The sequence below is a fragment of the Eulemur rufifrons genome, chromosome 16 (genome assembly GCF_041146395.1).
Source record: "Eulemur rufifrons isolate Redbay chromosome 16, OSU_ERuf_1, whole genome shotgun sequence".
Classification (NCBI taxonomy): domain Eukaryota; kingdom Metazoa; phylum Chordata; class Mammalia; order Primates; family Lemuridae; genus Eulemur; species Eulemur rufifrons.
This window is the reverse complement of record NC_090998.1, coordinates 96,124,138-96,137,690: the sequence shown is the minus strand read 5'-3', so window position 1 is coordinate 96,137,690 and position 13,553 is coordinate 96,124,138.

The window sequence follows — 13,553 nt, the reverse complement described above, 5'->3', positions numbered from 1 at the left end:
GCTCCCACACCCGCCGTCGCTCTGTCTCTGCTCTTGGGGCTTCCTGGTCTCCACCACACCCTCGCCTAGGCGTTCCCAGACCGGCCTTGCTGGGGGTGGTGGGAGGGCGGCCGCTGACTCCTAGTTTCTGGGACGTGCCACCCCGTTTTGGGGTTTCGACCTGGCCCCGGTACCCTCCCAGGTGAGCAAGCCAGGTGCTCTGGGACCCAGGGCCAAGGCCTCTCCCCAGGCAGCAAGAGAACCAGCTTGTGGGCCACCCAGCCAGTGCTCTGGCCCTGACCTGTCCCCCCTCCAGATGCTCTGTGTCCCCAGAGGCCCTCTGCCCCCCCACCAGCCCCCGACGTCCGAGGCAGCCTGTGCAGCTCCTTCCTGAACATGTCACCGCCCTGCCCAGAGCCACTGGGCCTCGGTCCACTTCTGCAGAATGGGCCTGCTGAGAGGAGGGGGCAGGTCCAGCAGCCCCCGCCCACCTCCTGGCCCCTTCCCAGCACCCAGAACCCCTCCGCCAACCCCCTTCTCCTCCAGGACCTAACCTGCGCTGTGGCCTTCCCACACCTGAGGTTGCGTCTGTTGCAGTGACCAGGCGTGGCCCACGCGTAGAGGGCTCCAGCCCTGGGCCTGAGGGCGGGCCCCAGGGGCCTGTGCCTGTCCCCAGCACTCCTGGACCCCCCTGGGGCCTCTCCTGTGCTACCTCTAGGGCCCGAGCCCCCAGCCGGGTCCGGGCGTGCTGGACTGGACTGGCCTGGGGGCAGCTGCGGAGCCCGTGTGGGCCGGGCTGGAGGCAGGCAAGGGAGGGGTCCTCCCTTGACCCTCAGGAAGGCGGAGTGGCCGCCCAGGCCCCAGCTGGCTGTGGGGGAGCTGGGATGGGTGGCCTTGAGCTCAAACCCCTGGGCTCAGTCGGGGCCGGGAGGCTGTGTGCAGGTCGGGGCGTGCGGGTGTCTGGTGGACAGATCTGGTGTCAGGAGGGTGTCAGGAAGGCTGCGACCCAGGGGAGGCACCAGCTGGGCCCAGAGTGCCCGGAGGAGCTGTGTCTTGCAGGTAGGGTCCAGCGGGAAGGGCCAAAAAGTGGGCTGGGCTGGGCCCTCGGGCAAGGGTCTGCAACCCTGGAATCCCACCTGGCCGGGCCGGCTCTCAACAGGGGTGACTCAGCGGCCTGAGCGTGGAGCCTTTGCGGGGGGCCTGGGCGGGGGCTGATGCCAGGCTGGCCTGGCCCCCTGGCCCCGGCGTGTGGGAGTGGGGCAGCCCATCTGATCGCCCCACCCTGGGAGCTCGGGGCTCTGGAGGGCACTGGCGGCTGCCCTTGGGCTGGGGGTGGGTGTGGGGCACCCCCAAGCCTCTCTCCACCTCCACCGCCCAGGGCCCCAGCTCTGCGTCTCTGACCAGAGGGGTTGGGGTGTGGCCCGTCCGCCTGCCACCCTCCCCTGGCCCAGCCTGCAGGGCTCAGCCGCCGCCGTACCTGCTGTGCCCCCCAGCTGGGCAAACAGGCCTCAGGCAGGCGGGCGGCCTGCCCAGCTGTGCTGCCCGTGACGCAGGCTGCGGCCTGTGTTCCAGATGCCTCCCGGCGGGCCCAGCCCACACGCACACACACGTGAGCAAGTGCGCACGCACACGCGCACACACGCTGGCAGCCTGCACCTGGCCGGACTGGTTCTGCGTGGCTGGCGCTTGGCCTGTGGGGCCCAGCCGGGTCTGCCAGGCGCTGTCCCCACCACCCCAAGCCCCCACTCTCTGTCCTGGCGACCTACAGCCTCAGTTTCCCTGGGCGCGCCTGTCAGCCTGGCACTTGGGAGGCGCCTCACAGTGGGGTGGGGTGGAAGTGGGAGGAGGGCAGGCCCTGGAGGTGGGGGGCCGTGGAGACTCCCAAATGCGGCTGAGTGGGCAGGCGAGGCTGTGGGGGTGATGCCAGCGTGCGGGTGCCAGCCGCACCCCTCCTCGGTGCCGCTGTTCCGGCTCTGCACCCCCCGGCCCACAGACCCCTCATGGCGCCACGGAGCAGGCCTGGCAGGGCGGCTGCCCCGGGACCCCGAAGCTCCCAGCGGTGGCCACGTCAGCCCTTGGGGGACTCGGGGAGCTGGTGGGAGGATCCCGATATCCCTCCCACAGCACAGCCCAGACTGGCCCCCGGCCCCGCGCTCCCCTGTGGCCGAAGGTGCCCCCACCCCACATGCCCTGGAGCCCTGGGGTCATCCCAGCCCCTGGGGGGGCTGCAGGGCGGGAGGGGCGTGTGTGCAGTGGGGACACACTTGTGCACACATGGGGTCTGTGTGTGTCAGGACGTGTGTGAGGGTGTGTAAGAGCCCGCTGAGCGTGCGTGACCTGGGCGCCACAGGGGCTCTGGGCCCTGGGCCAGACCCTCCCCTGTGGACCGTGTGGACCTGGCCGCCCTGGCCAGGCCCGTGTCTCGCTGACAGCCCAGCTCCACAGGGGACGGTCGCCAGCCCGAGGCCGCAGGCGGGTGTGGCTCCCACGGCCTGTGACCCGCCACACCTGAGGCCGCGTCTCTCGCGGTGGTGGGCAGCGCGGCCCACGCGGTAGAGGGAGCCAGCCCTGGGCCTGAAGGCGGGACCCAGGGGCCCGCACCTGTCCCCGTCCACCCCACCCACCGCTGCAGCCAAGACCTTCCCAGGCCCCCAGAGGGGAGCGGACCCTGCAGCCCGAGGGGTCGGCTCCAGACGACGGGAGGGCTGACCTGCCCAGCGGGTGCGCGGAGCTAGGGCAGCAGGGCAAGGAACCCCGATCCGGCCACCCTAGGAAACCTGGGCCTGGGGAGGGAGTCGGTGGGTGTGGGGGCACAGGCAGGGCAGGGCCGGGGGCACAGGTGGGGGGCGGGGTGTGGGCGGGGCCAGCAGTAGTGGAGGGGCAGTGAGCCCAGGAGGCCAACGGGCAAGGGCAAGGCCGCAGGGTCGGAGGCTACGGGCAGGTGGGGTCAGGGTGGGGGGTTGCAGGGCCAGGACCCTGTGGATGCTATGGGCCAGTGGGGGGTCAGGGGGTGGGGGTGGTGTGGACAGGCCAGCGGGGTGGCCGGGGACACAATGGGCCCTTGTCCTGCCAGTGGCTGCTGCCAGGTGCCCTGAGCAAACACACGCCCTGTTCCTGGTGGCACACCGTGTCCCGGGACGCTGCCTGGCTCGGTGCCAGTGGGAGGGCCACTGCAGGGCCAGGGCACGCACCGCCGACAGCCCTGGCACCCACGGGCCTCTGCGTGGAGCCATCCCAGCGCGGCCGGGTGCAGAGCTGGCTCTGGCCATCCCATGGCCACGCCACCAGGTCCAGCCTTCGAGGAGCTGCTGGGTGAGGGGCGCCCCCACGCCCGGCCAGGCCCCAGGCCCCGCGTCGGCCTGCAGGACTCTGCAGCCTCCCCCTGGGCGCCTGGAGTGTGCCTTCCTGCGGCCTGTCCTCCTGCTGTGCCCACGGGCCCCCCAGCCTGGGGACAGGGCCCAGCCCAGGCTCCGGTCCCCGCCGAGGCCCTTCCTGGGCCCAGACCCTCTCTGGGAGTGGCGGGGGCTGCCAGGGCCCTCGCCCACCCTTGCTTTCCCAGCCTGCACCAAGCACAGCCCTCGGGGGGCAGAGACAGGGACGTGGGGAGGGGACCCCGGGGCTGGGCTTCCATCTGGGGCTGGTGGGCAGGAGCTGACTGTTTGTCGGGTGTGACAGTGCCTGGGACGCCGTGCCACCTGCTGACGGCCTGCCGTGAAGGGGACCAGAGAACTCAGGAAAAATAACCCCCCCCCAAAAACAACAGCAAAAAGCTGCCCAGCAGCCGTCCCAGCTCCCGCTGCCCCTGGTGAGTGCCTGGCAGGCTGCGTGGGGCAGGGCAGCAGCTCTCCTTCTCCAGGGCCACCAGCTCTGTCACTCAGCCGCTGTCCCGGGGCCCCCATGTGCCCCCACGTGCTACGGAGCCCCAGAGGCCAGCCGACCCCAGCACGGGGGCCACCCTGCCATCCCGGTGCCCCGAGGCCGTGCCCTGGCCGGGCCCTGGGTGTGCAGGGCACAGAGTGCGTCCTGCCTCCGAGCCCCCCTGAGTGGCTCAGCTCCCAGGGCTCGGGGGGCTGCCGAGGAGCTTCAGCAGGGGCCGAGGCCTGGCCTGTCGGGAGGGTGGGCACAGGCCTGAGGCCTCCTCCCCTCTTGGCTCACAGTCCTGGAAGCCACCAAGGAAGGGTCGGCCTGGGCTCGCCCCCACCCACGAGGGAACACAGTTGGGCTGCTGAGGGGCAGGGCCGCGCCCCAGGCAGGAGGGGTCTGGAGCTGAGGACCAGGGGCATCTCTGAGCTGCCCGCTCACAGGCCTGAGTCCCACCCTGGGCAGGTGACAGTGCTGGAACCACCCAGGAGGCTGGCAGGGCCGCAAGAGGGGCCTTTGCATAACAAATGGCTTCCCAGGAAGGCCACCTGTGCAGTTCCTGCCTCTGTGTGCACCCCTGCCCGCAGGCCTGTGGACTGACCGGCTCCCCGTGGCCACACAGCCACCCCAAACCCCACACTCACAGCCACCCCAAACCTGGTCATTCTCACCAAGGCCCCTGCCCGCTGGTCGCAGGGAGAGCCCAGCTCTGGGCCACGAAGTCAGAGTCCAGCCTCACTGGGCCTTGGACTATCTCTTCACCTGCGCGGTGGGCCCCGCCCGGCCAGCAGAGCTGCTGGGAGGCCTTCCCTGGCCCAGCCTACGGGTCAGGCAGGACTGGCGCCCCAGGGCTCCCTGCGTCCCTGCCAGCCTGCCAGCCCTCCTCTGTCTCCCCTGCCCCCCTCAGGGCACCCAGGGCATAGCCCATCCTGCAGGCCTGCAGGCCTGCAGGGGTGGGGCGGGGGGGCATTCTGAGAAGACCCCCAGGTGGAGGGAGCATAGACAGGGCTGGGGCCACAGAACCTCTGCCTGCTCGGGGGACTGGTGGGCGCAGGAGGCAGTCCGGGTGAGCCCCAGGGGCCTGGGTCAGTCTGGGAGGGGTGTGGCGCTGGCCGAGGGGGACAGTGAAAAAGAAAAAGATGTCATTGCTGGTCCCGCACCAGTGAAAGGAGCCTGGAGAACAGCGGAAGGAAACAGCGGGGTCCGCGGAGGGCTGCCGCTGCGCCCGGTCAGCAGCAAAGGCCCTGATGAGGCAGAGGCAGCGCACACCTTCCTCCTGCAAAGGCTCCTACGGCACACGCAGCCCCATCCCGGCAGGACGCCCCGGTTCCGGCGCCTGCTCGGAAACAGAACCCAGGTGCGCCTTTGAGTTCCCCGCCTGCGGCCGGGTCCTCCGAGGGTAGGGGAGACACGCGCAAAGAAATGTCTCTCAACAAAAGCCATTTATTTTAAAGTTTAAATTGTTAAATGGATCATAGGTGCAGAAAGGAGCACAAGACACTTTGTGCCGGTAAACAGTCCAGGTGACACACCAGGGCCAGCCAGCCCCGTGGCCAGGCTGCCCCGGAGCGGGGTCCCCCGGGGGCTCTGCCTCAGTTGGCCCAGCTCTCCTTTGCCAGCTCCCACGGTGCCGGCACCGCCCTCTGGCTCCTTCCACGGCCCCGCCCAGGTCCCAGGTCGCGTGGGCTCCAGCGGGAGCTCTGGGGTCGCGGCCCCGTCCCCGCCAACCCTCCCGGCCTCCGCTCTCCTTCCTGCTGGCCAGGGCACAGTGAGAATTCTGGGCTCCTTCTGCAAAAGGCAAGAAAAAGTGACATTATAGGCGCTAACATACGAAGCTTTCTCCTTCCCTAGTCTTTTTCTCAACTTATCACGGTGTTTTCTGTTATTCAGTGTCATTCTAAGTAAAGAATAATTAAATTCTGAACTCATTATCATGAATTTTGCCAATTATCTTTATTTTTATTTACTTTTCTTTTTTTTGAGATGGGGTCTCACTGTGTCACTCAGGCTGGAGTGCGGGGGCCCAATCAGCTCACTTTAGCCTGGAACTCGGGGCTCAGTCGATCCTCCTGCCTCAGCCTCCCCAAGGCGAGTTTTGATGCAGCCGCCAGGGCCCTGAGTCCGAGTTCCGTGTGGAGCCGCGGAAATCACCCAGCCCTCTCTTCGCCGCGCACAGGCACGTGCATCTTGCTCTTACCAGAACATGGGAACGCTACACGCACGCGATTGTTTTTATTTGGATTGTGGTAAAACACAAATAACACAGGAGCTGTCATTGAACCGTTTTGAGTGTATGCTTCAGCGGCCTGGAGCACATCGCCGCTGTCTCCAGAACGCGCTCACGACCCCAACACAAACTCCGTGCCGGAATCACCGGCCCCCTGCCCGCCCCCCCCCCCCCCCCCCCCCGTCCCCGGCACCCCCGCCTCCGGGCTCTGTCTCTAAGGACCGTGCGGGACCTCGTGCGTCCTGTGCCGGCTCATCTCTCGCAGCTCCCGGTCTTCGCGGCGCGTCCTGGCGCAGCGTCAGTTTCCCTCCTCTGAGGCCGGGGACACGCACGTCGCGCTTTCGGCCGCCGCGGCGACGCTGCCGTGAGGTGGGCGTGCAGGACCCTCCGCGGACCCTGCCCGGATTCTAGGCATGTTCCTAGGAGTGGGCTTGCCGGGCCACTGGTGCGGCGACTCGGCTGTGACCCCCATAGCGCTGGAAACGTGACCCCCAGTGCCACGGCTGGGGAGGCGTTCGGGTCATGGGGGCGGCCCTCCCACGACTGGATCAACCCCGTCATCTCGGGGGTGAGTTCAGCCGCCTCCTGTGTGTCTCCTGCATCTGTCTCTGTCTCTCCCTGTCTTCCCTGTGTCTCTCTTTCTGTCTCTGACTCTGTTTCTGTCTCTCTGTCTCTCTCTCTCTCTGTTTCTCTCTGTGTCTGTCTCTGTCTGTCTCTGTCTCTGCCTCTGTCTGTCTCTGTCTCTGTCTCTGTCTCTCTCTGTCTGTCTTTGTCTCTGTCTCTCTGTCTTTGTCCCTGTTTCTCTCTGTCTTTGTCTCTGTCTCTCTCTGTGTCTGTCTCTGTCCCCCGCCCTCTCTCGCCCTTCCACCTGCCACCAGGAGTGACGGGCAGCAAAGTGCCCACCGGGTGCCGGCCCTGCAGTCCTGCAGCCCCAGAGCTGCGAGCCAGCGAGTGTCTGTCCGCTGTGAACCACGCGGTCGGCGGTTCTGTTTCAGCAGCACCGGGACTGGACCGTGCAAGGTCCCGATTTCTCCGCGTCCTCACCGACACTGGTCGTCTTTCCTGTTCTTCACAGCAGCTATCCCAGCGGTGGGAGCTGGAGTCCCTGCCCGCCGCCCTCCTCCCTCTCCCCACAGCAAGTGTGTACCCCACACACGTGTGCACACACTCAACACGTGTGCACACGCACCACCTGCTGTGTGTCCAGCCAGCCGAGGTGCTGCTCCCCAGGGCCCCTCCTCCAGGAAGCCCCCCAGCCTGCATCCACCTTCTCCCTTCTGGGTGGTGTGACCTCTGCTGACCCCTAGCCCAGGGATCTCAACTGGCGGAGAAAAGCCTCCCTTCCCAACCTGCCGGTGGGTCCACCCTAAAAGACCTGGGCACAGGGGTCCTCCAGGGTCCCAGTTCTTCCCTCAGCCGTGGTGGGAGCACCAGGGCCTGTGGGGGGCTGTGGGGCCCAGAGCCTGGCCTGGGGGGACTGCAGCAGCAACAGCAGAGCCCACCCCGGGGGGCCGTGGGGGGTCGTGGGGGGCCGTGGGGGGCCGTGGCCCGCCCTGGCGTGGGGCGCTGCAGGACTCAGCCTGGGGGCTGGCAGGTGGCAGAGAGCTGGGCGCCCCTCAGGGACCAGGGCCAGGTGGACACAGGGCTGTCTCTGCGGGGCCGCCCCGAGGAGGGGTGCTTAGAGCACAGCCTCTGCCCACTCACCAGCCCCCGGGGGCGGCCGCAGCTCTGGGGGCTCTGCCCTGGGCTGGGGATTGGGGAACAAGTATCTTAGGGTGATTTTTAGGGAAAGACAGAATTTCAGGCCAAGTGTTCAAAGCTTTGAGGTTGTTCCATGAGGGGCCTGTGCGCTGGTCTCCCTGAGCCCTCCTCTCCTGCAGCTGGGTCAGCAGAAACCCCCCCAGGCAGGGCTGCCCCTGGCCCACCCGCTCCTGATGGGGGGCTCCGCGCCCGGCCAGCTGGACATGCCGGGTCTGTGCGCTCTGACCGGCACTGGTGGAGCCGCGCACCGCCTGGCCCTGGGATTGTGCACTGGGGTGTCCTGCCTGCGGGTTCACCTCCTTCCCCTGGGCCCCAGCTGCCCCCAGGGCAGAGGAGCCCCGGGTGGGGGCCACCCCCACCCCTCGGAGCCCAGCCTGGGCCTGGCTGCCCCTGCCCCGGGGCAGGCCTTGTGTCCCGGCCACCCTGCCGGGCCTGCTGCGGCCACGAACAGTGGCAGCTTTGTGTCCTCAGCAGCGGGAGGCGGGTGGCCTCAGCCACCCCAGACACCCCGGCGCTGCCTGCGCTCGGAGAAGTTACGTGTGCAGCATTTTGGACCAATTCTCGCCTCCCGCCCGAGACTGCACGCTGGGAAGGGCCAGACCCGAGCTGGGCTTTTCCAGGTCGGGAGTCGGGGCAGCTGCAGGGCCACCAGCGCAGTGCACGCGCTCACTCGCTCGGACACTCACTCGTTCACTCACTCAGCCACTGGCTCATTCACTCAGCCACGCGCTCATTCGTTCCCACTCGCTCATTCTTCACTCGCTCACTCGCTCATTCATTAAGAGTTGTTCTTCCTGGACAGGGAGCCCCAGGATGCAGGGAGGGAGGGTGGGTGGCCGGATTAACGGTGGGTTAATTCATTTATTCACCATTAAACGAACCTCTCTGGGGAAACCTTCTAGGGAGCCTATAGGTCTGTGGCACTGCAGGTGGCTGGATGGGTGGACACATGGACAGATGGACAGGGGGTGTGTGGACCAATGGACGGTGGATGGGTGGACACATGGACAGATGGACATGGAAGTGTGTGGACCAATGGACGGTGGATGGGTGGACAGATGGACATGGGAGTGTGTGGACCAATGGACGGTGGATGGGTGGACACATGGACAGATGGACAGGGGGTGTGTGGACCAATGGACAGTGGATGAGTGGACACATGGACAGATGGGTGTGGACCAATGGACGGTGGATGGGTGGACAAATGGACAGATGGGTGTGGACCAATGGACGGTGGATGGGTGCACAGATGGACATGGGAGTGTGTGGACCAATGGATGGTGGATGGGTGCACAGATGGACATGGGAGTGTGTGGACCAATGGATGGTGGATGGGTGCACAGATGGACATGGGAGTGTGTGGACCAATGGACGGTGGATGGGTGGACACATGGACAGATGGATAGGGGGTGTGTGGACCAATGGACGGTGGATGGGTGCACAGATGGACATGGGAGTGTGTGGACCAATGGACGGTGGATGGGTGGACAGATGGACAGGGGGTGTGTGGACCAATGGACGGTGGATGGGTGGACAGATGGACAGGGGGTGTGTGGACCAATGGACGGTGGATGGGTGCACAGATGGACATGGGAGTGTGTGGACCAATGGACGGTGGATGGGTGGACAGATGGACAGATGGACAGGGGGTGTGTGGACCAATGGACGGTGGATGGGTGGACACATGGACAGATGGACAGGGGGTGTGTGGACCAATGGACGGTGGATGGGTGGACACATGGACAGATGGACAGGGGGTGTGTGGACCAATGGACGGTGGATGGGTGGACACATGGACAGATGGACAGGGGGTGTGTGGACCAATGGACAGTGGATGGGTGGACACATGGACAGGGGGTGCGTGGACCAATGGACGGTGGATGGGTGGACAGATGGACAGGGGGGGTGTGTGGACCAATGGATGGTGGATGGGTGGACAGATGGACAGGGGGCGCATGGACCAATGGACGGTGGATGGGTGGACACATGGACAGATGGACAGGGGGTGTGTGGACCAATGGACGGTGGATGGGTGGACACATGGACAGATGGACATGGGGTGCGTGGACCAATGGACAGTGGATGGGTGGACAGATGGACAGGGGGTGCGTGGACCAATGGACGGTGGATGGGTGGACACATGGATTCCCTGGCCTGGGGTTTTGGCTGAGTTTCCCTGAAGCGGCTGCGTCCCTGGAAGCAGACCAGCTGTAAGGCCCCTGGTACCTGCTGCTTTTCTGGGACACAGGCAGCTGCCCTGCTGGCCAAGGTGACAGCTCCAGTGGGGGCTTCGTGTCCCTCTCACAGAGCAGGTGCTGTCAGTGGGGTCCTCCCTTCCTTTCCTTCTCTCACCTGCTGCAGGTTCCTGGCGCTCCCAGAAGCCGCCCCTCCCCTTCCCGGCTCGCAGACTCCTCGGGCTCAGGAAGTGTGCGGACAGGAGTGGGGCCCACAGGGTCTGGCCCGAGCTGTGCTGAGCACCTGCTGTATGCCTGGCCCAGTGTGGCTAATGGGTCCTCTTGGTGAGAGACCCGGGGTCACTGCCCTGCAGGGGCCAGGCTAGCAGGGAACTGGCTGCAGATTGTCGGTGTTCCAAGGGGGACTGGACTCGGGACCACAGATGCTCCCTGGACCGCGGAGGCTTGGCTGGGCTCGTGGCTGCCGCAGATGCGGGGACAGGGTGCGCGGAGGGCCAGGCCCTTCTCCCCCTCCATCTCCCCCAACCCGCTCCCTCTCTCACCCCTAACTTTTGCGTCCACCACAGAAAGGGGGAATTTCCTGAGAGTCTCTCTGCTCAGCAGGTCAAGGTCAACGCATCCAACTTGAGCCACTGGCCCCACCTGGCCTGTGACCCCAGCCTTGGAATCAGGCTCCCCCACAGTCCGCCCCAGCCTCTCCGAGACATAGCGCACCCGGGCTCCTCCTCCACCCTCCCGCCGCTCAAGCCCCTGCTGGGCCGGGAATGTCACAGCCCCCCTCACTCACCCCAGGCCCCAGGCTAGGTCAGTTTGGCAGCAGGGGCACCCCCTTGGCCTCAGTCCAGCCCTTCGGCGCAGCCCCCACCCCGCTGGTGAACGCGAGCCTACAGGCCCCGCATCCACCCCCAGACGCCCCCCCATCCTCCGCGGGTGCCACCGGCCCCCAGCATGGAGGCACGTCCTGCCGCCGTCTGGCACTGGTCATCCCCTCGCCCCTGCCGGGTATCCCACATCCTGTGGCCCTCCCTCACCTCCCCATGGCTGGGCTCACCGGCGGGACCCTCGGCCCCTCCCCTGGGTGGGCCCTCAATGTCCTTGTGTCCCTCAGCCGGAGGCCCCGGGCTGGGGCCAGGGCTGAGCAGCTCCTGCCTGACGAGCTGGGGGGGGGGGGTCGGGGTGAGCGCTCGCCTCCCTGTCCCCCAGGGGCCCGCGGTGCCCCACTAGCCCGGGCCTGAGAACGGGCTGAGCTCCTGAGCATCTTCCTCCCTCCCGGAGCTGCCGACCAAACGGAAGAAAGAACAGAACCCCCAGAGCAGCTTGGTGAGGGCCCAGGACTGGGTCCCCCACAGGAAGCTACAGAGCGGGCCACGGAGGGGGGCGGGGGTCAGCCCCTCCCCCAGGGGCAGTGTCGCATCTTCCCCACCCCCGAGGGACAGGCTGGGGACAGAGGGAGGACCAGCCCACGCGTCCCGGGGCCACTCGCCCTCCCGTGCACCCGGCTGGCCCTGGACACCGCTGCACCATTGCACACCCACCAAGGACTCAGGTCACGGCGGACTGCAGGCCATGCCAGCCGCTGGGATCCTTGGGGAGCCCAGCAGGGCACACGACGTGGAACCCCTCAGAGAACCAGAGGAGCCCTCAGCCGGCGCGGGAGCAGCCTCTGGGCGCTAAGTGGTCGGCTGCTCCGTCCTGCACGTGGGGATGGGGCTCCTGTGCTGAAGACAGGCGTCCCCATGTCTGTGTTTGCGGGTGTGCCTGTGCACGCGTGAGATGTCACCTGTGAGCGTGTGCACACCTGTGAACCCCGGCCCATGCTGTGGTGGGGCAGTGAGAGGGAGCATTGTGTGGGCCGTGGGCGGATGTCGGCCTGGGTAGCAGGGGCACAGTGACCACTGACCCTCCCTGTCCCTCAGGCAGGGGGTGGGGGGCCTTTGACAGTTCCAGCCTCACTGGCTCCTGCCCCGCTCAGCCCGCCCCGTCTGGGCACGGCCCTGGCCCGTGTGGCAAGCCTCATGCACAGGTCCTCACTCCCTGGGCGCCCTTGGCTACCACGTGTCCGACCTAACAGAGATCTCCCCACCCACAGGGTCTCTCAGTGGTCTCCTTCCCGGGTCCCTGGCCTGAGGGTGGCAATGCTCAAAGCACCAGGCCAGGCCTACTGTGCTCACGGCTCTACGCAGAGCCAGGCCCCTGAGGGGGCTGTGGTGTTTGTCCCTGTGTGGCTGGGGCCACAGCGGAGGAGGAAGCGGCCCCCAGGTGCCTGCCCCCGCCACGGGTTCGGCGTTGATCGACAGCTTCGCCCCAACGCCGGAAGCCTGGGCCCACAGTCAGAGGCAGGGACGGAAACGTGGATGGACGATGGGCAGCTGGTGGCCGCAGAGGCCGCGGAGAATCAGCGGAAGCTGGGCGGGCGGGTGGCGGATGGCCTGACGGGTCCTGGAAATCCTCGCTTCCTGTTTCCCCAACAAAGGACCTCTGTCCCCCCAGGAAGGCCACTGGCCAGAGGCAGCGGACGAGCCTTTTCCGTAAACAGGGTTGTTTTCCTTTTCTCCTCTTGACACAATAGCAGCAGCCCCCACGCCCCCGTCCCATCTGTCACCACCAGCCACGGGGGCCAGGCAGGCAGGGGGTGCCGTCCGGCAGGGCAGGCCCTCCTGGGCCAGGCGGCCACCCTGTCACCCGGGAATGGGTTGCACCTTGCCCAACCTGGATGAGGCCGTCCCACGGGGCAGGCAGCAGGCTGGGCTGGCTTTGGGGTCCGTGGGAGCTGGGGGTCAGCGGGGCAGGCCCTGCTGAGCCTGTGCACCCGTAGGGCTCGGCGGGACCTGTGACCCTCCTGGCCTGACGCGGCAGGGCCTGGAGCAGAGGGCCAGGGTGGGGTCTCCCGGGAGGGGCAGCAGGGATCCACCTCCAGGTGTGTCCACTCCGGGCTGCAGGGGCGCCGCCCTGGGCACTCAGCCAGGTGCGTGAGGTGGTGCCTGCTGCCCGGAAGGACAGCTCAAGGGCCGGCGAATGCGCCTGGCGGGCCGGAGCCCCTGAGCAGGGAGCGGGCACAGAACGAGGGTGTGAGGCAGGCCCTCCCCGCTGTTCGCTGTTCGCAGCCCGGGAGGGCCCCAGGGACAGCGAGGGCCCCGGGGACAGCGAGGGCCTGTCTGCAGGGCAGACGGGTGGGGATGGCAGTGGGCACGGTGCCCGGCACACACGGCTCTGAGTGAGCCAGTGTGGGCGCCTGTGTGGGTGATTGTGCACACTTGGGCAGCAGGCGCCAGAACGGGCCTGTGTGAGGGGCTGGGGGTTATTTATAGCGGCCCCAAGCGAGAGGAGCTATTAATAGGGAGGGTGAGGGTGAATGAACAATGCCTGATGCTGCCGCTGCCTTGGGCGGGGTGGGGGTGGGTGCCACTCTCTGCCGAGACACCCGGGGCTGGTACCCCAGCCCCCACCCAGGCAGCAGGACAAGGGCCACTGTTACCGGGGCGGCAGCTGAGCCGGGTCTGCGGCTCCCCTGGGGCGGCAGGCTGGGGTCC